This window comes from Pimephales promelas, chromosome 6, assembly GCF_988280905.1.
Source record: "Pimephales promelas chromosome 6, fPimPro1.hap1.1, whole genome shotgun sequence".
Lineage (NCBI taxonomy): Eukaryota > Metazoa > Chordata > Actinopteri > Cypriniformes > Leuciscidae > Pimephales > Pimephales promelas.
The window spans coordinates 26,230,519-26,253,744 of NC_142774.1; the positions used below are offsets into that span (position 1 = coordinate 26,230,519).

The 23,226-nt window shown below is 40.4% G+C and overlaps 19 non-coding genes across 19 annotated transcripts; all 19 read left to right on the plus strand.

Moving 5' to 3' along the window:
• The first annotated feature begins 894 nt into the window (after window positions 1–894).
• LOC148978703 (small nucleolar RNA U3) lies at window positions 895–1,108 on the plus strand. The gene has a single exon (XR_016169112.1). It is a non-coding gene; the product is annotated as a small nucleolar RNA U3 (small nucleolar RNA).
• Window positions 1,109–2,104: 996 nt separating this feature from the next.
• LOC148978704 (small nucleolar RNA U3) lies at window positions 2,105–2,318 on the plus strand. Its single transcript, XR_016169059.1, has one exon. It is a non-coding gene; the product is annotated as a small nucleolar RNA U3 (small nucleolar RNA).
• Window positions 2,319–3,314: 996 nt separating this feature from the next.
• LOC148978705 (small nucleolar RNA U3) lies at window positions 3,315–3,528 on the plus strand. The gene has a single exon (XR_016169158.1). It is a non-coding gene; the product is annotated as a small nucleolar RNA U3 (small nucleolar RNA).
• Window positions 3,529–4,504: 976 nt separating this feature from the next.
• On the plus strand, window positions 4,505–4,718 carry LOC148978706 (small nucleolar RNA U3). Its single transcript, XR_016169060.1, has one exon. It is a non-coding gene; the product is annotated as a small nucleolar RNA U3 (small nucleolar RNA).
• Window positions 4,719–5,714: 996 nt separating this feature from the next.
• Window positions 5,715–5,928, plus strand: LOC148978707 (small nucleolar RNA U3). The gene has a single exon (XR_016169152.1). It is a non-coding gene; the product is annotated as a small nucleolar RNA U3 (small nucleolar RNA).
• A 976-nt stretch (window positions 5,929–6,904) lies between these two features.
• Window positions 6,905–7,118, plus strand: LOC148978708 (small nucleolar RNA U3). The gene has a single exon (XR_016169061.1). It is a non-coding gene; the product is annotated as a small nucleolar RNA U3 (small nucleolar RNA).
• A 996-nt stretch (window positions 7,119–8,114) lies between these two features.
• Window positions 8,115–8,328, plus strand: LOC148978709 (small nucleolar RNA U3). Its single transcript, XR_016169122.1, has one exon. It is a non-coding gene; the product is annotated as a small nucleolar RNA U3 (small nucleolar RNA).
• Window positions 8,329–9,304: 976 nt separating this feature from the next.
• On the plus strand, window positions 9,305–9,518 carry LOC148978710 (small nucleolar RNA U3). The gene has a single exon (XR_016169105.1). It is a non-coding gene; the product is annotated as a small nucleolar RNA U3 (small nucleolar RNA).
• A 996-nt stretch (window positions 9,519–10,514) lies between these two features.
• LOC148978711 (small nucleolar RNA U3) lies at window positions 10,515–10,727 on the plus strand. Its single transcript, XR_016169167.1, has one exon. It is a non-coding gene; the product is annotated as a small nucleolar RNA U3 (small nucleolar RNA).
• Window positions 10,728–11,723: 996 nt separating this feature from the next.
• Window positions 11,724–11,937, plus strand: LOC148978712 (small nucleolar RNA U3). The gene has a single exon (XR_016169113.1). It is a non-coding gene; the product is annotated as a small nucleolar RNA U3 (small nucleolar RNA).
• A 996-nt stretch (window positions 11,938–12,933) lies between these two features.
• LOC148978713 (small nucleolar RNA U3) lies at window positions 12,934–13,147 on the plus strand. Its single transcript, XR_016169062.1, has one exon. It is a non-coding gene; the product is annotated as a small nucleolar RNA U3 (small nucleolar RNA).
• A 996-nt stretch (window positions 13,148–14,143) lies between these two features.
• On the plus strand, window positions 14,144–14,357 carry LOC148978714 (small nucleolar RNA U3). The gene has a single exon (XR_016169149.1). It is a non-coding gene; the product is annotated as a small nucleolar RNA U3 (small nucleolar RNA).
• A 976-nt stretch (window positions 14,358–15,333) lies between these two features.
• On the plus strand, window positions 15,334–15,547 carry LOC148978715 (small nucleolar RNA U3). The gene has a single exon (XR_016169063.1). It is a non-coding gene; the product is annotated as a small nucleolar RNA U3 (small nucleolar RNA).
• Window positions 15,548–16,543: 996 nt separating this feature from the next.
• LOC148978716 (small nucleolar RNA U3) lies at window positions 16,544–16,757 on the plus strand. The gene has a single exon (XR_016169156.1). It is a non-coding gene; the product is annotated as a small nucleolar RNA U3 (small nucleolar RNA).
• A 976-nt stretch (window positions 16,758–17,733) lies between these two features.
• Window positions 17,734–17,947, plus strand: LOC148978717 (small nucleolar RNA U3). The gene has a single exon (XR_016169073.1). It is a non-coding gene; the product is annotated as a small nucleolar RNA U3 (small nucleolar RNA).
• A 996-nt stretch (window positions 17,948–18,943) lies between these two features.
• LOC148978718 (small nucleolar RNA U3) lies at window positions 18,944–19,157 on the plus strand. The gene has a single exon (XR_016169092.1). It is a non-coding gene; the product is annotated as a small nucleolar RNA U3 (small nucleolar RNA).
• Window positions 19,158–20,153: 996 nt separating this feature from the next.
• On the plus strand, window positions 20,154–20,367 carry LOC148978719 (small nucleolar RNA U3). Its single transcript, XR_016169154.1, has one exon. It is a non-coding gene; the product is annotated as a small nucleolar RNA U3 (small nucleolar RNA).
• Window positions 20,368–21,343: 976 nt separating this feature from the next.
• LOC148978720 (small nucleolar RNA U3) lies at window positions 21,344–21,557 on the plus strand. The gene has a single exon (XR_016169064.1). It is a non-coding gene; the product is annotated as a small nucleolar RNA U3 (small nucleolar RNA).
• Window positions 21,558–22,553: 996 nt separating this feature from the next.
• Window positions 22,554–22,767, plus strand: LOC148978721 (small nucleolar RNA U3). The gene has a single exon (XR_016169150.1). It is a non-coding gene; the product is annotated as a small nucleolar RNA U3 (small nucleolar RNA).
• Window positions 22,768–23,226: the final 459 nt, after the last annotated feature.

A 23,226-nucleotide genomic window follows, 5' to 3' on the forward strand; every position in this document is an offset into this window, starting at 1 on the left:
AATCTGTGTTGTATAAGAAGCAGTTGCAAAAAATGGGTGTAATGTTAAAGAGTGCATTGGATATGTGCTTAAAGTGATGTCAGGCATTGCAAGTTTTCAAAGAATGCAATCAACGTCAAGTGTCTGAAATGCCCACGTTATCATTTGTGGGTAGGTGCGGGACTTTTTCGTTGGACGTCAACTCTGTGTCGTTGATGAAGTTTCTGTGTAGCTTTTGTCGATGTTGAAGAAAGGGGTATAATCTGAGCGTTGTTTGACATTTGTGCCTTTTGAGAAAGGGGATTGTTTTAGAAACTTTTCTGGAATGCGTTGTGGCAATCCAATATTGGAAAGAGGAGCCCAGGACCAATGGAGCAGCTCCCGGCAAGGAAAAGACATCAGTCATGAGCATTTCCACCAAATCACTTTCTAAACTTGGAAACACCCACTGCTGTAGGCAATGATGGCCCAATCGAGGTCACAGTACAATTGGGAACTCTACTACACTCAAGGATAGATGGTTCTAAGTACAGAATCCTTTCTTATGAGGTGCTGAAGCACACGTTGGCCAAGAGAGAAACCGGCTGAAGAGTAAGAAGACAGAAACAGACTTGGAACATCTTTTCTTTTTGATCTACATAACTTTTCTTTTCAAAGATTTTCTACATTTAGCTTCAACAAATATTAACTACAAAGCATGACACGGGTAGCTAAGCTTACAAAAAAGTATGACATTCCACATATCTTAACAGTAACAGTAGGCTTCAAAGAGATTTTGGAAGTCCTTTCTGCTTTTGGCTCCGATATATGTCATTGTCAAGTAAACTTTAAAGCCCACAAAATTCAAATAGGCAAAACCCTTTCAGAGGAGAGGTGCAGCAGAATGGAATGCCGATTGAGTTAACATAAACTGTTAAGACTATATTTTCAGGGATCATTTCTATAGTTCTTTGCTTGGAAATGTGTTTCGAAAGTGTTTGTCTCCCAACCCACGATGATGAGTCATGATGCTCCTTCCTGAGCGTGAATTGGGCACAGATCGGCGACTTTGGTTGTGAGCTCTGTGTCGTTGATGAACGTTCAGTGTTGCTTTTTGCAATATTGAAGAAAGGCGTATGTTCTGAGTGGTGTTGGGCATGGAAGTTCTCTTTTGGTTTTTCTTTGTTTTTGCATCTGTAGGTCACATGCAGAAAATTTTATTGAAAGGCAGAACCATTTGCAATGATGCATGAATGTGTGTTGTATAAGAAGCCGTTGCAAAAAATGGGTGTTATGGTAAAGAGTGCATTGGATATGTGCTTAAAGTGATGTCAGCCATTGCACGTTTTTAAAGAATGCAATCAACGTCAAGTGTCTAAAATGCCCACGTTATCATTTGTGGGTAGGTGCGGGACTTTTTCGTTGGACGTCAACTCTGTGTCGTTGATGAAGTTTCTGTGTAGCTTTTGTCGATGTTGAAGAAAGGGGTAAAATCTGAGCGTTGTTTGACATTTGTGCCTTTTGAGAAAGGGGATTGTTTTAGAAACTTTTCTGGAATGCGTTGTGGCAATCCAATATTGGAAAGAGGAGCCCAGGACCAATGGAGCAGCTCCCGGCTAGGAAAAGACATCAATCATGAGCATTTCCACCAAATCACTTTCTAAACTTGGAACCACCCACTGCTGTAGGCAATGATGGCCCAATCGAGGTCACCGTACAATTGGGAACTCTACTACACTCAAGGATAGATGGTTCTGAGTACAGAATCCTTTCTTATGAAGTGCTGAAGCACACGTTGGCCAAGAGAGAAACCGGCTGAAGAGTAAGAAGACAGAAACAGACTTGGAACATCTTTTCCTTTTTATCTACATAACTTTTCTTATTAAAGATTTTCTTCATTTAGCTTCAACAAATATTAACTAGAAAGCATGACACGGGTAGCTAAGCTTACAAAAAAGTATGACATTCCACATATCTTAACAGTAACAGTAGGCTTCAAAGAGATTTTGGAAGTCCTTTCTGCTTTTGGCTCCGATATATGTCATTGTCAAGTAAACTTTAAAGCCCACAAAATTCAAATAGGCAAAACCCTTTCAGAGGAGAGGTGCAGCAGAATGGAATGCCGATTGAGTTAACATAAACCGTTAAGACTATATTTTCAGGGATCATTTCTATAGTTCTTTGCTTGGAAATGTGTTTCGAAAGTGTTTGTCTCCCAACCCACGATGATGAGTCATGATGCTCCTTCCTGAGCGTGAATTGGGCACAGATCGGCGACTTTGGTTGTGAGCTCTGTGTCGTTGATGAACGTTCAGTGTTGCTTTTTGCAATATTGAAGAAAGGAGTATGTTCTGAGTGGTGTTGGGCATGGAAGTCCTCTTTTGGTTTTTCTTTGTTTTTGCATCTGTAGGTCACATGCAGAAAATTTTATTGAAAGGCAGAACCATTTGCAATGATGCATGAATCTGTGTTGTATAAGAAGCAGTTGCAAAAAATGGGTGTAATGTTAAAGAGTGCATTGGATATGTGCTTAAAGTGATGTCAGGCATTGCAAGTTTTCAAAGAATGCAATCAACGTCAAGTGTCTGAAATGCCCACGTTATCATTTGTGGGTAGGTGCGGGACTTTTTCGTTGGACGTCAACTCTGTGTCGTTGATGAAGTTTCTGTGTAGCTTTTGTCGATGTTGAAGAAAGGGGTATAATCTGAGCGTTGTTTGACATTTGTGCCTTTTGAGAAAGGGGATTGTTTTAGAAACTTTTCTGGAATGCGTTGTGGCAATCCAATATTGGAAAGAGGAGCCCAGGACCAATGGAGCAGCTCCCGGCAAGGAAAAGACATCAGTCATGAGCATTTCCACCAAATCACTTTCTAAACTTGGAAACACCCACTGCTGTAGGCAATGATGGCCCAATCGAGGTCACAGTACAATTGGGAACTCTACTACACTCAAGGATAGATGGTTCTAAGTACAGAATCCTTTCTTATGAGGTGCTGAAGCACACGTTGGCCAAGAGAGAAACCGGCTGAAGAGTAAGAAGACAGAAACAGACTTGGAACATCTTTTCTTTTTAATCTACATAACTTTTCTTTTCAAAGATTTTCTACATTTAGCTTCAACAAATATTAACTACAAAGCATGACACGGGTAGCTAAGCTTACAAAAAAGTATGACATTCCACATATCTTAACAGTAACAGTAGGCTTCAAAGAGATTTTGGAAGTCCTTTCTGCTTTTGGCTCCGATATATGTCATTGTCAAGTAAACTTTAAAGCCCACAAAATTCAAATAGGCAAAACCCTTTCAGAGGAGAGGTGCAGCAGAATAGAATGCCGATTGAGTTACCATAAACCTTTAAGACTATATTTTCAGGGATCATTTCTTTAGTTCTTTGCTTGGAAATGTGTTTCGAAAGTGTTTGTCTCCCAACCCACGATGATGAGTCATGATGCTCCTTCCTGAGCGTGAATTGGGCACAGGTCGGCGTCTTTGGTTGTGAGCTCTGTGTCGTTGATGAATGTTCTGTGTTGCTTTTTGCAATATTGAAGAAAGGAGTATGTTCTGAGTGGTGTTGGGCATTGAAGTCCTGTTTTTGTTTTTCTTTGTTTTTGCATCTTTAGGTCACATGCAGAACCGTTTGCAATGATGCATGAATGTGTGTTGTATAAGAAGCCGTTGCAAAAAATGGGTGTTATGGTAAAGAGTGCATTGGATATGTGCTTAAAGTGATGTCAGCCATTGCACGTTTTTAAAGAATGCAATCAACGTCAAGTGTCTAAAATGCCCACGTTATCATTTGTGGGTAGGTGCGGGACTTTTTCGTTGGACGTCAACTCTGTGTCGTTGATGAAGTTTCTGTGTAGCTTTTGTCGATGTTGAAGAAAGGGGTAAAATCTGAGCGTTGTTTGACATTTGTGCCTTTTGAGAAAGGGGATTGTTTTAGAAACTTTTCTGGAATGCGTTGTGGCAATCCAATATTGGAAAGAGGAGCCCAGGACCAATGGAGCAGCTCCCGGCTAGGAAAAGACATCAATCATGAGCATTTCCACCAAATCACTTTCTAAACTTGGAACCACCCACTGCTGTAGGCAATGATGGCCCAATCGAGGTCACCGTACAATTGGGAACTCTACTACACTCAAGGATAGATGGTTCTGAGTACAGAATCCTTTCTTATGAAGTGCTGAAGCACACGTTGGCCAAGAGAGAAACCGGCTGAAGAGTAAGAAGACAGAAACAGACTTGGAACATCTTTTCCTTTTTATCTACATAACTTTTCTTATTAAAGATTTTCTTCATTTAGCTTCAACAAATATTAACTAGAAAGCATGACACGGGTAGCTAAGCTTACAAAAAAGTATGACATTCCACATATCTTAACAGTAACAGTAGGCTTCAAAGAGATTTTGGAAGTCCTTTCTGCTTTTGGCTCCGATATATGTCATTGTCAAGTAAACTTTAAAGCCCACAAAATTCAAATAGGCAAAACCCTTTCAGAGGAGAGGTGCAGCAGAATGGAATGCCGATTGAGTTAACATAAACCGTTAAGACTATATTTTCAGGGATCATTTCTATAGTTCTTTGCTTGGAAATGTGTTTCGAAAGTGTTTGTCTCCCAACCCACGATGATGAGTCATGATGCTCCTTCCTGAGCGTGAATTGGGCACAGATCGGCGACTTTGGTTGTGAGCTCTGTGTCGTTGATGAACGTTCAGTGTTGCTTTTTGCAATATTGAAGAAAGGAGTATGTTCTGAGTGGTGTTGGGCATGGAAGTCCTCTTTTGGTTTTTCTTTGTTTTTGCATCTGTAGGTCACATGCAGAAAATTTTATTGAAAGGCAGAACCATTTGCAATGATGCATGAATCTGTGTTGTATAAGAAGCAGTTGCAAAAAATGGGTGTAATGTTAAAGAGTGCATTGGATATGTGCTTAAAGTGATGTCAGGCATTGCAAGTTTTCAAAGAATGCAATCAACGTCAAGTGTCTGAAATGCCCACGTTATCATTTGTGGGTAGGTGCGGGACTTTTTCGTTGGACGTCAACTCTGTGTCGTTGATGAAGTTTCTGTGTAGCTTTTGTCGATGTTGAAGAAAGGGGTATAATCTGAGCGTTGTTTGACATTTGTGCCTTTTGAGAAAGGGGATTGTTTTAGAAACTTTTCTGGAATGCGTTGTGGCAATCCAATATTGGAAAGAGGAGCCCAGGACCAATGGAGCAGCTCCCGGCAAGGAAAAGACATCAGTCATGAGCATTTCCACCAAATCACTTTCTAAACTTGGAAACACCCACTGCTGTAGGCAATGATGGCCCAATCGAGGTCACAGTACAATTGGGAACTCTACTACACTCAAGGATAGATGGTTCTAAGTACAGAATCCTTTCTTATGAGGTGCTGAAGCACACGTTGGCCAAGAGAGAAACCGGCTGAAGAGTAAGAAGACAGAAACAGACTTGGAACATCTTTTCTTTTTAATCTACATAACTTTTCTTTTCAAAGATTTTCTACATTTAGCTTCAACAAATATTAACTACAAAGCATGACACGGGTAGCTAAGCTTACAAAAAAGTATGACATTCCACATATCTTAACAGTAACAGTAGGCTTCAAAGAGATTTTGGAAGTCCTTTCTGCTTTTGGCTCCGATATATGTCATTGTCAAGTAAACTTTAAAGCCCACAAAATTCAAATAGGCAAAACCCTTTCAGAGGAGAGGTGCAGCAGAATAGAATGCCGATTGAGTTACCATAAACCTTTAAGACTATATTTTCAGGGATCATTTCTTTAGTTCTTTGCTTGGAAATGTGTTTCGAAAGTATTTGTCTCCCAACCCACGATGATGAGTCATGATGCTCCTTCCTGAGCGTGAATTGGGCACAGGTCGGCGTCTTTGGTTGTGAGCTCTGTGTCGTTGATGAACGTTCTGTGTTGCTTTTTGCAATATTGAAGAAAGGAGTATGTTCTGAGTGGTGTTGGGCATTGAAGTCCTGTTTTTGTTTTTCTTTGTTTTTGCATCTTTAGGTCACATGCAGAACCGTTTGCAATGATGCATGAATGTGTGTTGTATAAGAAGCCGTTGCAAAAAATGGGTGTTATGGTAAAGAGTGCATTGGATATGTGCTTAAAGTGATGTCAGCCATTGCACGTTTTTAAAGAATGCAATCAACGTCAAGTGTCTAAAATGCCCACGTTATCATTTGTGGGTAGGTGCGGGACTTTTTCGTTGGACGTCAACTCTGTGTCGTTGATGAAGTTTCTGTGTAGCTTTTGTCGATGTTGAAGAAAGGGGTAAAATCTGAGCGTTGTTTGACATTTGTGCCTTTTGAGAAAGGGGATTGTTTTAGAAACTTTTCTGGAATGCGTTGTGGCAATCCAATATTGGAAAGAGGAGCCCAGGACCAATGGAGCAGCTCCCGGCTAGGAAAAGACATCAATCATGAGCATTTCCACCAAATCACTTTCTAAACTTGGAACCACCCACTGCTGTAGGCAATGATGGCCCAATCGAGGTCACCGTACAATTGGGAACTCTACTACACTCAAGGATAGATGGTTCTGAGTACAGAATCCTTTCTTATGAAGTGCTGAAGCACACGTTGGCCAAGAGAGAAACCGGCTGAAGAGTAAGAAGACAGAAACAGACTTGGAACATCTTTTCCTTTTTATCTACATAACTTTTCTTATTAAAGATTTTCTTCATTTAGCTTCAACAAATATTAACTAGAAAGCATGACACGGGTAGCTAAGCTTACAAAAAAGTATGACATTCCACATATCTTAACAGTAACAGTAGGCTTCAAAGAGATTTTGGAAGTCCTTTCTGCTTTTGGCTCCGATATATGTCATTGTCAAGTAAACTTTAAAGCCCACAAAATTCAAATAGGCAAAACCCTTTCAGAGGAGAGGTGCAGCAGAATGGAATGCCGATTGAGTTAACATAAACCGTTAAGACTATATTTTCAGGGATCATTTCTATAGTTCTTTGCTTGGAAATGTGTTTCGAAAGTGTTTGTCTCCCAACCCACGATGATGAGTCATGATGCTCCTTCCTGAGCGTGAATTGGGCACAGATCGGCGACTTTGGTTGTGAGCTCTGTGTCGTTGATGAACGTTCAGTGTTGCTTTTTGCAATATTGAAGAAAGGAGTATGTTCTGAGTGGTGTTGGGCATGGAAGTCCTCTTTTGGTTTTTCTTTGTTTTTGCATCTGTAGGTCACATGCAGAAAATTTTATTGAAAGGCAGAACCATTTGCAATGATGCATGAATCTGTGTTGTATAAGAAGCAGTTGCAAAAAATGGGTGTAATGTTAAAGTGTGCATTGGATATGTGCTTAAAGTGATGTCAGGCATTGCAAGTTTTCAAAGAATGCAATCAACGTCAAGTGTCTGAAATGCCCACGTTATCATTTGTGGGTAGGTGCGGGACTTTTTCGTTGGACGTCAACTCTGTGTCGTTGATGAAGTTTCTGTGTAGCTTTTGTCGATGTTGAAGAAAGGGGTATAATCTGAGCGTTGTTTGACATTTGTGCCTTTTGAGAAAGGGGATTGTTTTAGAAACTTTTCTGGAATGCGTTGTGGCAATCCAATATTGGAAAGAGGAGCCCAGGACCAATGGAGCAGCTCCCGGCAAGGAAAAGACATCAGTCATGAGCATTTCCACCAAATCACTTTCTAAACTTGGAAACACCCACTGCTGTAGGCAATGATGGCCCAATCGAGGTCACAGTACAATTGGGAACTCTACTACACTCAAGGATAGATGGTTCTAAGTACAGAATCCTTTCTTATGAGGTGCTGAAGCACACGTTGGCCAAGAGAGAAACCGGCTGAAGAGTAAGAAGACAGAAACAGACTTGGAACATCTTTTCTTTTTAATCTACATAACTTTTCTTTTCAAAGATTTTCTACATTTAGCTTCAACAAATATTAACTACAAAGCATGACACGGGTAGCTAAGCTTACAAAAAAGTATGACATTCCACATATCTTAACAGTAACAGTAGGCTTCAAAGAGATTTTGGAAGTCCTTTCTGCTTTTGGCTCCGATATATGTCATTGTCAAGTAAACTTTAAAGCCCACAAAATTCAAATAGGCAAAACCCTTTCAGAGGAGAGGTGCAGCAGAATAGAATGCCGATTGAGTTACCATAAACCTTTAAGACTATATTTTCAGGGATCATTTCTATAGTTCTTTGCTTGGAAATGTATTTCGAAAGTGTTTGTCTCCCAACCCACGATGATGAGTCATGATGCTCCTTCCTGAGTGTGAATTGGGCACAGATCGGCGTCTTTGGTTGTGAGCTCTGTGTCGTTGATGAACGTTCTGTGTTGCTTTTTGCAATATTGAAGAAAGGAGTATGTTCTGAGTGGTGTTGGGCATTGAAGTCCTGTTTTTGTTTTTCTTTGTTTTTGCATCTTTAGGTCACATGCAGAACCGTTTGCAATGATGCATGAATGTGTGTTGTATAAGAAGCCGTTGCAAAAAATGGGTGTTATGGTAAAGAGTGCATTGGATATGTGCTTAAAGTGATGTCAGCCATTGCACGTTTTTAAAGAATGCAATCAACGTCAAGTGTCTAAAATGCCCACGTTATCATTTGTGGGTAGGTGCGGGACTTTTTCGTTGGACGTCAACTCTGTGTCGTTGATGAAGTTTCTGTGTAGCTTTTGTCGATGTTGAAGAAAGGGGTAAAATCTGAGCGTTGTTTGACATTTGTGCCTTTTGAGAAAGGGGATTGTTTTAGAAACTTTTCTGGAATGCGTTGTGGCAATCCAATATTGGAAAGAGGAGCCCAGGACCAATGGAGCAGCTCCCGGCTAGGAAAAGACATCAATCATGAGCATTTCCACCAAATCACTTTCTAAACTTGGAACCACCCACTGCTGTAGGCAATGATGGCCCAATCGAGGTCACCGTACAATTGGGAACTCTACTACACTCAAGGATAGATGGTTCTGAGTACAGAATCCTTTCTTATGAAGTGCTGAAGCACACGTTGGCCAAGAGAGAAACCGCCTGAAGAGTAAGAAGACAGAAACAGACTTGGAACATCTTTTCCTTTTTATTTACATAACTTTTCTTATTAAAGATTTTCTTCATTTAGCTTCAACAAATATTAACTAGAAAGCATGACACGGGTAGCTAAGCTTACAAAAAAGTATGACATTCCACATATCTTAACAGTAACAGTAGGCTTCAAAGAGATTTTGGAAGTCCTTTCTGCTTTTGGCTCCGATATATGTCATTGTCAAGTAAACTTTAAAGCCCACAAAATTCAAATAGGCAAAACCCTTTCAGAGGAGAGGTGCAGCAGAATGGAATGCCGATTGAGTTAACATAAACCGTTAAGACTATATTTTCAGGGATCATTTCTATAGTTCTTTGCTTGGAAATGTGTTTCGAAAGTGTTTGTCTCCCAACCCACGATGGTGAGTCATGATGCTCCTTCCTGAGCGTGAATTGGGCACAGATCGGCGACTTTGGTTGTGAGCTCTGTGTCGTTGATGAACGTTCAGTGTTGCTTTTTGCAATATTGAAGAAAGGAGTATGTTCTGAGTGGTGTTGGGCATGGAAGTTCTCTTTTGGTTTTTCTTTGTTTTTGCATCTGTAGGTCACATGCAGAAAATTTTATTGAAAGGCAGAACCATTTGCAATGATGCTTGAATCTGTGTTGTATAAGAAGCAGTTGCAAAAAATGGGTGTAATGTTAAAGAGTGCATTGGATATGTGCTTAAAGTGATGTCAGGCATTGCAAGTTTTCAAAGAATGCAATCAACGTCAAGTGTCTGAAATGCCCACGTTATCATTTGTGGGTAGGTGCGGGACTTTTTCGTTGGACGTCAACTCTGTGTCGTTGATGAAGTTTCTGTGTAGCTTTTGTCGATGTTGAAGAAAGGGGTATAATCTGAGCGTTGTTTAACATTTGTGCCTTTTGAGAAAGGGGATTGTTTTAGAAACTTTTCTGGAATGCGTTGTGGCAATCCAATATTGGAAAGAGGAGCCCAGGACCAATGGAGCAGCTCCCGGCAAGGAAAAGACATCAGTCATGAGCATTTCCACCAAATCACTTTCTAAACTTGGAAACACCCACTGCTGTAGGCAATGATGGCCCAATCGAGGTTACAGTACAATTGGGAACTCTACTACACTCAAGGATAGATGGTTCTAAGTACAGAATCCTTTCTTATGAGGTGCTGAAGCACACGTTGGCCAAGAGAGAAACCGGCTGAAGAGTAAGAAGACAGAAACAGACTTGGAACATCTTTTCTTTTTAATCTACATAACTTTTCTTTTCAAAGATTTTCTACATTTAGCTTCAACAAATATTAACTACAAAGCATGACACGGGTAGCTAAGCTTACAAAAAAGTATGACATTCCACATATCTTAACAGTAACAGTAGGCTTCAAAGAGATTTTGGAAGTCCTTTCTGCTTTTGGCTCCGATATATGTCATTGTCAAGTAAACTTTAAAGCCCACAAAATTCAAATAGGCAAAACCCTTTCAGAGGAGAGGTGCAGCAGAATAGAATGCCGATTAAGTTACCATAAACCTTTAAGACTATATTTTCAGGGATCCTTTCTATAGTTCTTTGCTTGGAAATGTGTTTCGAAAGTGTTTGTCTCCCAACCCACGATGATGAGTCATGATGCTCCTTCCTGAGCGTGAATTGGGCACAGATCGGCGTCTTTGGTTGTGAGCTCTGTGTCGTTGTGAACGTTCTGTGTTGCTTTTTGCAATATTGAAGAAAGGAGTATGTTCTGAGTGGTGTTGGGCATTGAAGTCCTGTTTTTGTTTTTCTTTGTTTTTGCATCTGTAGGTCACATGCAGAAAATTTTATTGAAAGGCAGAACCATTTGCAATGATGCATGAATCTGTGTTGTATAAGAAGCAGTTGCAAAAAATGGGTGTAATGTTAAAGAGTGCATTGGATATGTGCTTAAAGTGATGTCAGGCATTGCAAGTTTTCAAAGAATGCAATCAACGTCAAGTGTCTGAAATGCCCACGTTATCATTTGTGGGTAGGTGCGGGACTTTTTCGTTGGACGTCAACTCTGTGTCGTTGATGAAGTTTCTGTGTAGCTTTTGTCGATGTTGAAGAAAGGGGTATAATCTGAGCGTTGTTTGACATTTGTGCCTTTTGAGAAAGGGGATTGTTTTAGAAACTTTTCTGGAATGCGTTGTGGCAATCCAATATTGGAAAGAGGAGCCCAGGACCAATGGAGCAGCTCCCGGCAAGGAAAAGACATCAGTCATGAGCATTTCCACCAAATCACTTTCTAAACTTGGAAACACCCACTGCTGTAGGCAATGATGGCCCAATCGAGGTCACAGTACAATTGGGAACTCTACTACACTCAAGGATAGATGGTTCTAAGTACAGAATCCTTTCTTATGAGGTGCTGAAGCACACGTTGGCCAAGAGAGAAACCGGCTGAAGAGTAAGAAGACAGAAACAGACTTGGAACATCTTTTCTTTTTGATCTACATAACTTTTCTTTTCAAAGATTTTCTACATTTAGCTTCAACAAATATTAACTACAAAGCATGACACGGGTAGCTAAGCTTACAAAAAAGTATGACATTCCACATATCTTAACAGTAACAGTAGGCTTCAAAGAGATTTTGGAAGTCCTTTCTGCTTTTGGCTCCGATATATGTCATTGTCAAGTAAACTTTAAAGCCCACAAAATTCAAATAGGCAAAACCCTTTCAGAGGAGAGGTGCAGCAGAATGGAATGCCGATTGAGTTAACATAAACTGTTAAGACTATATTTTCAGGGATCATTTCTATAGTTCTTTGCTTGGAAATGTGTTTCGAAAGTGTTTGTCTCCCAACCCACGATGATGAGTCATGATGCTCCTTCCTGAGCGTGAATTGGGCACAGATCGGCGACTTTGGTTGTGAGCTCTGTGTCGTTGATGAACGTTCAGTGTTGCTTTTTGCAATATTGAAGAAAGGCGTATGTTCTGAGTGGTGTTGGGCATGGAAGTTCTCTTTTGGTTTTTCTTTGTTTTTGCATCTGTAGGTCACATGCAGAAAATTTTATTGAAAGGCAGAACCATTTGCAATGATGCATGAATGTGTGTTGTATAAGAAGCCGTTGCAAAAAATGGGTGTTATGGTAAAGAGTGCATTGGATATGTGCTTAAAGTGATGTCAGCCATTGCACGTTTTTAAAGAATGCAATCAACGTCAAGTGTCTAAAATGCCCACGTTATCATTTGTGGGTAGGTGCGGGACTTTTTCGTTGGACGTCAACTCTGTGTCGTTGATGAAGTTTCTGTGTAGCTTTTGTCGATGTTGAAGAAAGGGGTAAAATCTGAGCGTTGTTTGACATTTGTGCCTTTTGAGAAAGGGGATTGTTTTAGAAACTTTTCTGGAATGCGTTGTGGCAATCCAATATTGGAAAGAGGAGCCCAGGACCAATGGAGCAGCTCCCGGCTAGGAAAAGACATCAATCATGAGCATTTCCACCAAATCACTTTCTAAACTTGGAACCACCCACTGCTGTAGGCAATGATGGCCCAATCGAGGTCACCGTACAATTGGGAACTCTACTACACTCAAGGATAGATGGTTCTGAGTACAGAATCCTTTCTTATGAAGTGCTGAAGCACACGTTGGCCAAGAGAGAAACCGGCTGAAGAGTAAGAAGACAGAAACAGACTTGGAACATCTTTTCCTTTTTATCTACATAACTTTTCTTATTAAAGATTTTCTTCATTTAGCTTCAACAAATATTAACTAGAAAGCATGACACGGGTAGCTAAGCTTACAAAAAAGTATGACATTCCACATATCTTAACAGTAACAGTAGGCTTCAAAGAGATTTTGGAAGTCCTTTCTGCTTTTGGCTCCGATATATGTCATTGTCAAGTAAACTTTAAAGCCCACAAAATTCAAATAGGCAAAACCCTTTCAGAGGAGAGGTGCAGCAGAATGGAATGCCGATTGAGTTAACATAAACCGTTAAGACTATATTTTCAGGGATCATTTCTATAGTTCTTTGCTTGGAAATGTGTTTCGAAAGTGTTTGTCTCCCAACCCACGATGATGAGTCATGATGCTCCTTCCTGAGCGTGAATTGGGCACAGATCGGCGACTTTGGTTGTGAGCTCTGTGTCGTTGATGAACGTTCAGTGTTGCTTTTTGCAATATTGAAGAAAGGAGTATGTTCTGAGTGGTGTTGGGCATGGAAGTCCTCTTTTGGTTTTTCTTTGTTTTTGCATCTGTAGGTCACATGCAGAAAATTTTATTGAAAGGCAGAACCATTTGCAATGATGCATGAATCTGTGTTGTATAAGAAGCAGTTGCAAAAAATGGGTGTAATGTTAAAGAGTGCATTGGATATGTGCTTAAAGTGATGTCAGGCATTGCAAGTTTTCAAAGAATGCAATCAACGTCAAGTGTCTGAAATGCCCACGTTATCATTTGTGGGTAGGTGCGGGACTTTTTCGTTGGACGTCAACTCTGTGTCGTTGATGAAGTTTCTGTGTAGCTTTTGTCGATGTTGAAGAAAGGGGTATAATCTGAGCGTTGTTTGACATTTGTGCCTTTTGAGAAAGGGGATTGTTTTAGAAACTTTTCTGGAATGCGTTGTGGCAATCCAATATTGGAAAGAGGAGCCCAGGACCAATGGAGCAGCTCCCGGCAAGGAAAAGACATCAGTCATGAGCATTTCCACCAAATCACTTTCTAAACTTGGAAACACCCACTGCTGTAGGCAATGATGGCCCAATCGAGGTCACAGTACAATTGGGAACTCTACTACACTCAAGGATAGATGGTTCTAAGTACAGAATCCTTTCTTATGAGGTGCTGAAGCACACGTTGGCCAAGAGAGAAACCGGCTGAAGAGTAAGAAGACAGAAACAGACTTGGAACATCTTTTCTTTTTAATCTACATAACTTTTCTTTTCAAAGATTTTCTACATTTAGCTTCAACAAATATTAACTACAAAGCATGACACGGGTAGCTAAGCTTACAAAAAAGTATGACATTCCACATATCTTAACAGTAACAGTAGGCTTCAAAGAGATTTTGGAAGTCCTTTCTGCTTTTGGCTCCGATATATGTCATTGTCAAGTAAACTTTAAAGCCCACAAAATTCAAATAGGCAAAACCCTTTCAGAGGAGAGGTGCAGCAGAATAGAATGCCGATTGAGTTACCATAAACCTTTAAGACTATATTTTCAGGGATCATTTCTTTAGTTCTTTGCTTGGAAATGTGTTTCGAAAGTGTTTGTCTCCCAACCCACGATGATGAGTCATGATGCTCCTTCCTGAGCGTGAATTGGGCACAGGTCGGCGTCTTTGGTTGTGAGCTCTGTGTCGTTGATGAACGTTCTGTGTTGCTTTTTGCAATATTGAAGAAAGGAGTATGTTCTGAGTGGTGTTGGGCATTGAAGTCCTGTTTTTGTTTTTCTTTGTTTTTGCATCTTTAGGTCACATGCAGAACCGTTTGCAATGATGCATGAATGTGTGTTGTATAAGAAGCCGTTGCAAAAAATGGGTGTTATGGTAAAGAGTGCATTGCATATGTGCTTAAAGTGATGTCAGCCATTGCACGTTTTTAAAGAATGCAATCAACGTCAAGTGTCTAAAATGCCCACGTTATCATTTGTGGGTAGGTGCGGGACTTTTTCGTTGGACGTCAACTCTGTGTCGTTGATGAAGTTTCTGTGTAGCTTTTGTCGATGTTGAAGAAAGGGGTAAAATCTGAGCGTTGTTTGACATTTGTGCCTTTTGAGAAAGGGGATTGTTTTAGAAACTTTTCTGGAATGCGTTGTGGCAATCCAATATTGGAAAGAGGAGCCCAGGACCAATGGAGCAGCTCCCGGCTAGGAAAAGACATCAATCATGAGCATTTCCACCAAATCACTTTCTAAACTTGGAACCACCCACTGCTGTAGGCAATGATGGCCCAATCGAGGTCACCGTACAATTGGGAACTCTACTACACTCAAGGATAGATGGTTCTGAGTACAGAATCCTTTCTTATGAAGTGCTGAAGCACACGTTGGCCAAGAGAGAAACCGGCTGAAGAGTAAGAAGACAGAAACAGACTTGGAACATCTTTTCCTTTTTATCTACATAACTTTTCTTATTAAAGATTTTCTTCATTTAGCTTCAACAAATATTAACTAGAAAGCATGACACGGGTAGCTAAGCTTACAAAAAAGTATGACATTCCACATATCTTAACAGTAACAGTAGGCTTCAAAGAGATTTTGGAAGTCCTTTCTGCTTTTGGCTCCGATATATGTCATTGTCAAGTAAACTTTAAAGCCCACAAAATTCAAATAGGCAAAACCCTTTCAGAGGAGAGGTGCAGCAGAATGGAATGCCGATTGAGTTAACATAAACCGTTAAGACTATATTTTCAGGGATCATTTCTATAGTTCTTTGCTTGGAAATGTGTTTCGAAAGTGTTTGTCTCCCAACCCACGATGATGAGTCATGATGCTCCTTCCTGAGCGTGAATTGGGCACAGATCGGCGACTTTGGTTGTGAGCTCTGTGTCGTTGATGAACGTTCAGTGTTGCTTTTTGCAATATTGAAGAAAGGAGTATGTTCTGAGTGGTGTTGGGCATGGAAGTCCTCTTTTGGTTTTTCTTTGTTTTTGCATCTGTAGGTCACATGCAGAAAATTTTATTGAAAGGCAGAACCATTTGCAATGATGCATGAATCTGTGTTGTATAAGAAGCAGTTGCAAAAAATGGGTGTAATGTTAAAGAGTGCATTGGATATGTGCTTAAAGTGATGTCAGGCATTGCAAGTTTTCAAAGAATGCAATCAACGTCAAGTGTCTGAAATGCCCACGTTATCATTTGTGGGTAGGTGCGGGACTTTTTCGTTGGACGTCAACTCTGTGTCGTTGATGAAGTTTCTGTGTAGCTTTTGTCGATGTTGAAGAAAGGGGTATAATCTGAGCGTTGTTTGACATTTGTGCCTTTTGAGAAAGGGGATTGTTTTAGAAACTTTTCTGGAATGCGTTGTGGCAATCCAATATTGGAAAGAGGAGCCCAGGACCAATGGAGCAGCTCCCGGCAAGGAAAAGACATCAGTCATGAGCATTTCCACCAAATCACTTTCTAAACTTGGAAACACCCACTGCTGTAGGCAATGATGGCCCAATCGAGGTCACAGTACAATTGGGAACTCTACTACACTCAAGGATAGATGGTTCTAAGTACAGAATCCTTTCTTATGAGGTGCTGAAGCACACGTTGGCCAAGAGAGAAACCGGCTGAAGAGTAAGAAGACAGAAACAGACTTGGAACATCTTTTCTTTTTAATCTACATAACTTTTCTTTTCAAAGATTTTCTACATTTAGCTTCAACAAATATTAACTACAAAGCATGACACGGGTAGCTAAGCTTACAAAAAAGTATGACATTCCACATATCTTAACAGTAACAGTAGGCTTCAAAGAGATTTTGGAAGTCCTTTCTGCTTTTGGCTCCGATATATGTCATTGTCAAGTAAACTTTAAAGCCCACAAAATTCAAATAGGCAAAACCCTTTCAGAGGAGAGGTGCAGCAGAATAGAATGCCGATTGAGTTACCATAAACCTTTAAGACTATATTTTCAGGGATCATTTCTTTAGTTCTTTGCTTGGAAATGTGTTTCGAAAGTGTTTGTCTCCCAACCCACGATGATGAGTCATGATGCTCCTTCCTGAGCGTGAATTGGGCACAGGTCGGCGTCTTTGGTTGTGAGCTCTGTGTTGTTGATGAACGTTCTGTGTTGCTTTTTGCAATATTGAAGAAAGGAGTATGTTCTGAGTGGTGTTGGGCATTGAAGTCCTGTTTTTGTTTTTCTTTGTTTTTGCATCTTTAGGTCACATGCAGAACCGTTTGCAATGATGCATGAATGTGTGTTGTATAAGAAGCCGTTGCAAAAAATGGGTGTTATGGTAAAGAGTGCATTGGATATGTGCTTAAAGTGATGTCAGCCATTGCACGTTTTTAAAGAATGCAATCAACGTCAAGTGTCTAAAATGCCCACGTTATCATTTGTGGGTAGGTGCGGGACTTTTTCGTTGGACGTCAACTCTGTGTCGTTGATGAAGTTTCTGTGTAGCTTTTGTCGATGTTGAAGAAAGGGGTAAAATCTGAGCGTTGTTTGACATTTGTGCCTTTTGAGAAAGGGGATTGTTTTAGAAACTTTTCTGGAATGCGTTGTGGCAATCCAATATTGGAAAGAGGAGCCCAGGACCAATGGAGCAGCTCCCGGCTAGGAAAAGACATCAATCATGAGCATTTCCACCAAATCACTTTCTAAACTTGGAACCACCCACTGCTGTAGGCAATGATGGCCCAATCGAGGTCACCGTACAATTGGGAACTCTACTACACTCAAGGATAGATGGTTCTGAGTACAGAATCCTTTCTTATGAAGTGCTGAAGCACACGTTGGCCAAGAGAGAAACCGCCTGAAGAGTAAGAAGACAGAAACAGACTTGGAACATCTTTTCCTTTTTATCTACATAACTTTTCTTATTAAAGATTTTCTTCATTTAGCTTCAACAAATATTAACTAGAAAGCATGACACGGGTAGCTAAGCTTACAAAAAAGTATGACATTCCACATATCTTAACAGTAACAGTAGGCTTCAAAGAGATTTTGGAAGTCCTTTCTGCTTTTGGCTCCGATATATGTCATTGTCAAGTAAACTTTAAAGCCCACAAAATTCAAATAGGCAAAACCCTTTCAGAGGAGAGGTGCAGCAGAATGGAATGCCGATTGAGTTAACATAAACCGTTAAGACTATATTTTCAGGGATCATTTCTATAGTTCTTTGCTTGGAAATGTGTTTCGAAAGTGTTTGTCTCCCAACCCACGATGATGAGTCATGATGCTCCTTCCTGAGCGTGAATTGGGCACAGATCGGCGACTTTGGTTGTGAGCTCTGTGTTGTTGATGAACGTTCAGTGTTGCTTTTTGCAATATTGAAGAAAGGAGTATGTTCTGAGTGGTGTTGGGCATGGAAGTCCTCTTTTGGTTTTTCTTTGTTTTTGCATCTGTAGGTCACATGCAGAAAATTTTATTGAAAGGCAGAACCATTTGCAATGATGCATGAATCTGTGTTGTATAAGAAGCAGTTGCAAAAAATGGGTGTAATGTTAAAGAGTGCATTGGATATGTGCTTAAAGTGATGTCAGGCATTGCAAGTTTTCAAAGAATGCAATCAACGTCAAGTGTCTGAAATGCCCACGTTATCATTTGTGGGTAGGTGCGGGACTTTTTCGTTGGACGTCAACTCTGTGTCGTTGATGAAGTTTCTGTGTAGCTTTTGTCGATGTTGAAGAAAGGGGTATAATCTGAGCGTTGTTTAACATTTGTGCCTTTTGAGAAAGGGGGTTGTTTTAGAAACTTTTCTGGAATGCGTTGTGGCAATCCAATATTGGAAAGAGGAGCCCAGGACCAATGGAGCAGCTCCCGGCAAGGAAAAGACATCAGTCATGAGCATTTCCACCAAATCACTTTCTAAACTTGGAAACACCCACTGCTGTAGGCAATGATGGCCCAATCGAGGTTACAGTACAATTGGGAACTCTACTACACTCAAGGATAGATGGTTCTAAGTACAGAATCCTTTCTTATGAGGTGCTGAAGCACACGTTGGCCAAGAGAGAAACCGGCTGAAGAGTAAGAAGACAGAAACAGACTTGGAACATCTTTTCTTTTTGATCTACATAACTTTTCTTTTCAAAGATTTTCTACATTTAGCTTCAACAAATATTAACTACAAAGCATGACACGGGTAGCTAAGCTTACAAAAAAGTATGACATTCCACATATCTTAACAGTAACAGTAGGCTTCAAAGAGATTTTGGAAGTCCTTTCTGCTTTTGGCTCCGATATATGTCATTGTCAAGTAAACTTTAAAGCCCACAAAATTCAAATAGGGAAAACCCTTTCAGAGGAGAGGTGCAGCAGAATGGAATGCCGATTGAGTTAACATAAACCGTTAAGACTATATTTTCGGGGATCATTTCTATAGTTCTTTGCTTGGAAATGTGTTTCGAAAGTGTTTGTCTCCCAACCCACGATGATGAGTCATGATGCTCCTTCCTGAGCGTGAATTGGGCACAGATCGGCGACTTTGGTTGTGAGCTCTGTGTCGTTGATGAACGTTCAGTGTTGCTTTTTGCAATATTGAAGAAAGGAGTATGTTCTGAGTGGTGTTGGGCATGGAAGTCCTCTTTTGGTTTTTCTTTGTTTTTGCATCTGTAGGTCACATGCAGAAAATTTTATTGAAAGGCAGAACCATTTGCAATGATGCATGAATCTGTGTTGTATAAGAAGCAGTTGCAAAAAATGGGTGTAATGTTAAAGAGTGCATTGGATATGTGCTTAAAGTGATGTCAGGCATTGCAAGTTTTCAAAGAATGCAATCAACGTCAAGTGTCTGAAATGCCCACGTTATCATTTGTGGGTAGGTGCGGGACTTTTTCGTTGGACGTCAACTCTGTGTCGTTGATGAAGTTTCTGTGTAGCTTTTGTCGATGTTGAAGAAAGGGGTATAATCTGAGCGTTGTTTAACATTTGTGCCTTTTGAGAAAGGGGATTGTTTTAGAAACTTTTCTGGAATGCGTTGTGGCAATCCAGTATTGGAAAGAGGAGCCCAGGACCAATGGAGCAGCTCCCGGCAAGGAAAAGACATCAGTCATGAGCATTTCCACCAAATCACTTTCTAAACTTGGAAACACCCACTGCTGTAGGCAATGATGGCCCAATCGAGGTCACAGTACAATTGGGAACTCTACTACACTCAAGGATAGATGGTTCTAAGTACAGAATCTTTTCTTATGAGGTGCTGAAGCACACGTTGGCCAAGAGAGAAACCGGCTGAAGAGTAAGAAGACAGAAACAGACTTGGAACATCTTTTCTTTTTAATCTACATAACTTTTCTTTTCAAAGATTTTCTACATTTAGCTTCAACAAATATTAACTACAAAGCATGACACGGGTAGCTAAGCTTACAAAAAAGTATGACATTCCACATATCTTAACAGTAACAGTAGGCTTCAAAGAGATTTTGGAAGTCCTTTCTGCTTTTGGCTCCGATATATGTCATTGTCAAGTAAACTTTAAAGCCCACAAAATTCAAATAGGCAAAACCCTTTCAGAGGAGAGGTGCAGCAGAATAGAATGCCGATTGAGTTACCATAAACCTTTAAGACTATATTTTCAGGGATCCTTTCTATAGTTCTTTGCTTGGAAATGTGTTTCGAAAGTGTTTGTCTCCCAACCCACGGTGATGAGTCATGATGCTCCTTCCTGAGCGTGAATTGGGCACAGATCGGCGTCTTTGGTTGTGAGCTCTGTGTCGTTGATGAACGTTCTGTGTTGCTTTTTGCAATATTGAAGAAAGGAGTATGTTCTGAGTGGTGTTGGGCATTGAAGTCCTGTTTTTGTTTTTCTTTGTTTTTGCATCTGTAGGTCACATGCAGAACCGTTTGTAATGATGCATGAATGTGTGTTGTATAAGAAGCAGTTGCAAAAAATGGGTGTAATGTTAAAGAGTGCATTGGATATGTGCTTAAAGTGATGTCAGGCATTGCAAGTTTTCAAAGAATGCAATCAACGTCAAGTGTCTGAAATGCCCACGTTATCATTTGTGGGTAGGTGCGGGACTTTTTCGTTGGACGTCAACTCTGTGTCGTTGATGAAGTTTCTGTGTAGCTTTTGTCGATGTTGAAGAAAGGGGTAAAATCTGAGCGTTGTTTGACATTTGTGCCTTTTGAGAAAGGGGATTGTTTTAGAAACTTTTCTGGAATGCGTTGGGGCAATCCAATATTGGAAAGAGGAGCCCAGGACCAATGGAGCAGCTCCCGGCTAGGAAAAGACATCAATCATGAGCATTTCCACCAAATCACTTTCTAAACTTGGAACCACCCACTGCTGTAGGCAATGATGGCCCAATCGAGGTCACCGTACAATTGGGAACTCTACTACACTCAAGGATAGATGGTTCTGAGTACAGAATCCTTTCTTATGAAGTGCTGAAGCACACGTTGGCCAAGAGAGAAACCGGCTGAAGAGTAAGAAGACAGAAACAGACTTGGAACATCTTTTCCTTTTTATCTACATAACTTTTCTTATTAAAGATTTTCTTCATTTAGCTTCAACAAATATTAACTAGAAAGCATGACACGGGTAGCTAAGCTTACAAAAAAGTATGACATTCCACATATCTTAACAGTAACAGTAGGCTTCAAAGAGATTTTGGAAGTCCTTTCTGCTTTTGGCTCCGATATATGTCATTGTCAAGTAAACTTTAAAGCCCACAAAATTCAAATAGGCAAAACCCTTTCAGAGGAGAGGTGCAGCAGAATGGAATGCCGATTGAGTTAACATAAACCGTTAAGACTATATTTTCAGGGATCATTTCTATAGTTCTTTGCTTGGAAATGTGTTTCGAAAGTGTTTGTCTCCCAACCCACGATGATGAGTCATGATGCTCCTTCCTGAGCGTGAATTGGGCACAGATCGGCGACTTTGGTTGTGAGCTCTGTGTCGTTGATGAACGTTCAGTGTTGCTTTTTGCAATATTGAAGAAAGGAGTATGTTCTGAGTGGTGTTGGGCATGGAAGCCCTCTTTTGGTTTTTCTTTGTTTTTGCATCTGTAGGTCACATGCAGAAAATTTTATTGAAAGGCAGAACCATTTGCAATGATGCATGAATCTGTGTTGTATAAGAAGCAGTTGCAAAAAATGGGTGTAATGTTAAAGAGTGCATTGGATATGTGCTTAAAGTGATGTCAGGCATTGCAAGTTTTCAAAGAATGCAATCAACGTCAAGTGTCTGAAATGCCCACGTTATCATTTGTGGGTAGGTGCGGGACTTTTTCGTTGGACGTCAACTCTGTGTCGTTGATGAAGTTTCTGTGTAGCTTTTGTCGATGTTGAAGAAAGGGGTATAATCTGAGCGTTGTTTGACATTTGTGCCTTTTGAGAAAGGGGATTGTTTTAGAAACTTTTCTGGAATGCGTTGTGGCAATCCAATATTGGAAAGAGGAGCCCAGGACCAATGGAGCAGCTCCCGGCAAGGAAAAGACATCAGTCATGAGCATTTCCACCAAATCACTTTCTAAACTTGGAAACACCCACTGCTGTAGGCAATGATGGCCCAATCGAGGTCACAGTACAATTGGGAACTCTACTACACTCAAGGATAGATGGTTCTAAGTACAGAATCCTTTCTTATGAGGTGCTGAAGCACACGTTGGCCAAGAGAGAAACCGGCTGAAGAGTAAGAAGACAGAAACAGACTTGGAACATCTTTTCTTTTTAATCTACATAACTTTTCTTTTCAAAGATTTTCTACATTTAGCTTCAACAAATATTAACTACAAAGCATGACACGGGTAGCTAAGCTTACAAAAAAGTATGACATTCCACATATCTTAACAGTAACAGTAGGCTTCAAAGAGATTTTGGAAGTCCTTTCTGCTTTTGGCTCCGATATATGTCATTGTCAAGTAAACTTTAAAGCCCACAAAATTCAAATAGGCAAAACCCTTTCAGAGGAGAGGTGCAGCAGAATAGAATGCCGATTGAGTTACCATAAACCTTTAAGACTATATTTTCAGGGATCATTTCTTTAGTTCTTTGCTTGGAAATGTGTTTCGAAAGTGTTTGTCTCCCAACCCACGATGATGAGTCATGATGCTCCTTCCTGAGCGTGAATTGGGCACAGGTCGGCGTCTTTGGTTGTGAGCTCTGTGTCGTTGATGAACGTTCTGTGTTGCTTTTTGCAATATTGAAGAAAGGAGTATGTTCTGAGTGGTGTTGGGCATTGAAGTCCTGTTTTTGTTTTTCTTTGTTTTTGCATCTTTAGGTCACATGCAGAACCGTTTGTAATGATGCATGAATGTGTGTTGTATAAGAAGCCGTTGCAAAAAATGGGTGTTATGGTAAAGAGTGCATTGGATATGTGCTTAAAGTGATGTCAGCCATTGCACGTTTTTAAAGAATGCAATCAACGTCAAGTGTCTAAAATGCCCACGTTATCATTTGTGGGTAGGTGCGGGACTTTTTCGTTGGACGTCAACTCTGTGTCGTTGATGAAGTTTCTGTGTAGCTTTTGTCGATGTTGAAGAAAGGGGTAAAATCTGAGCGTTGTTTGACATTTGTGCCTTTTGAGAAAGGGGATTGTTTTAGAAACTTTTCTGGAATGCGTTGTGGCAATCCAATATTGGAAAGAGGAGCCCAGGACCAATGGAGCAGCTCCCGGCTAGGAAAAGACA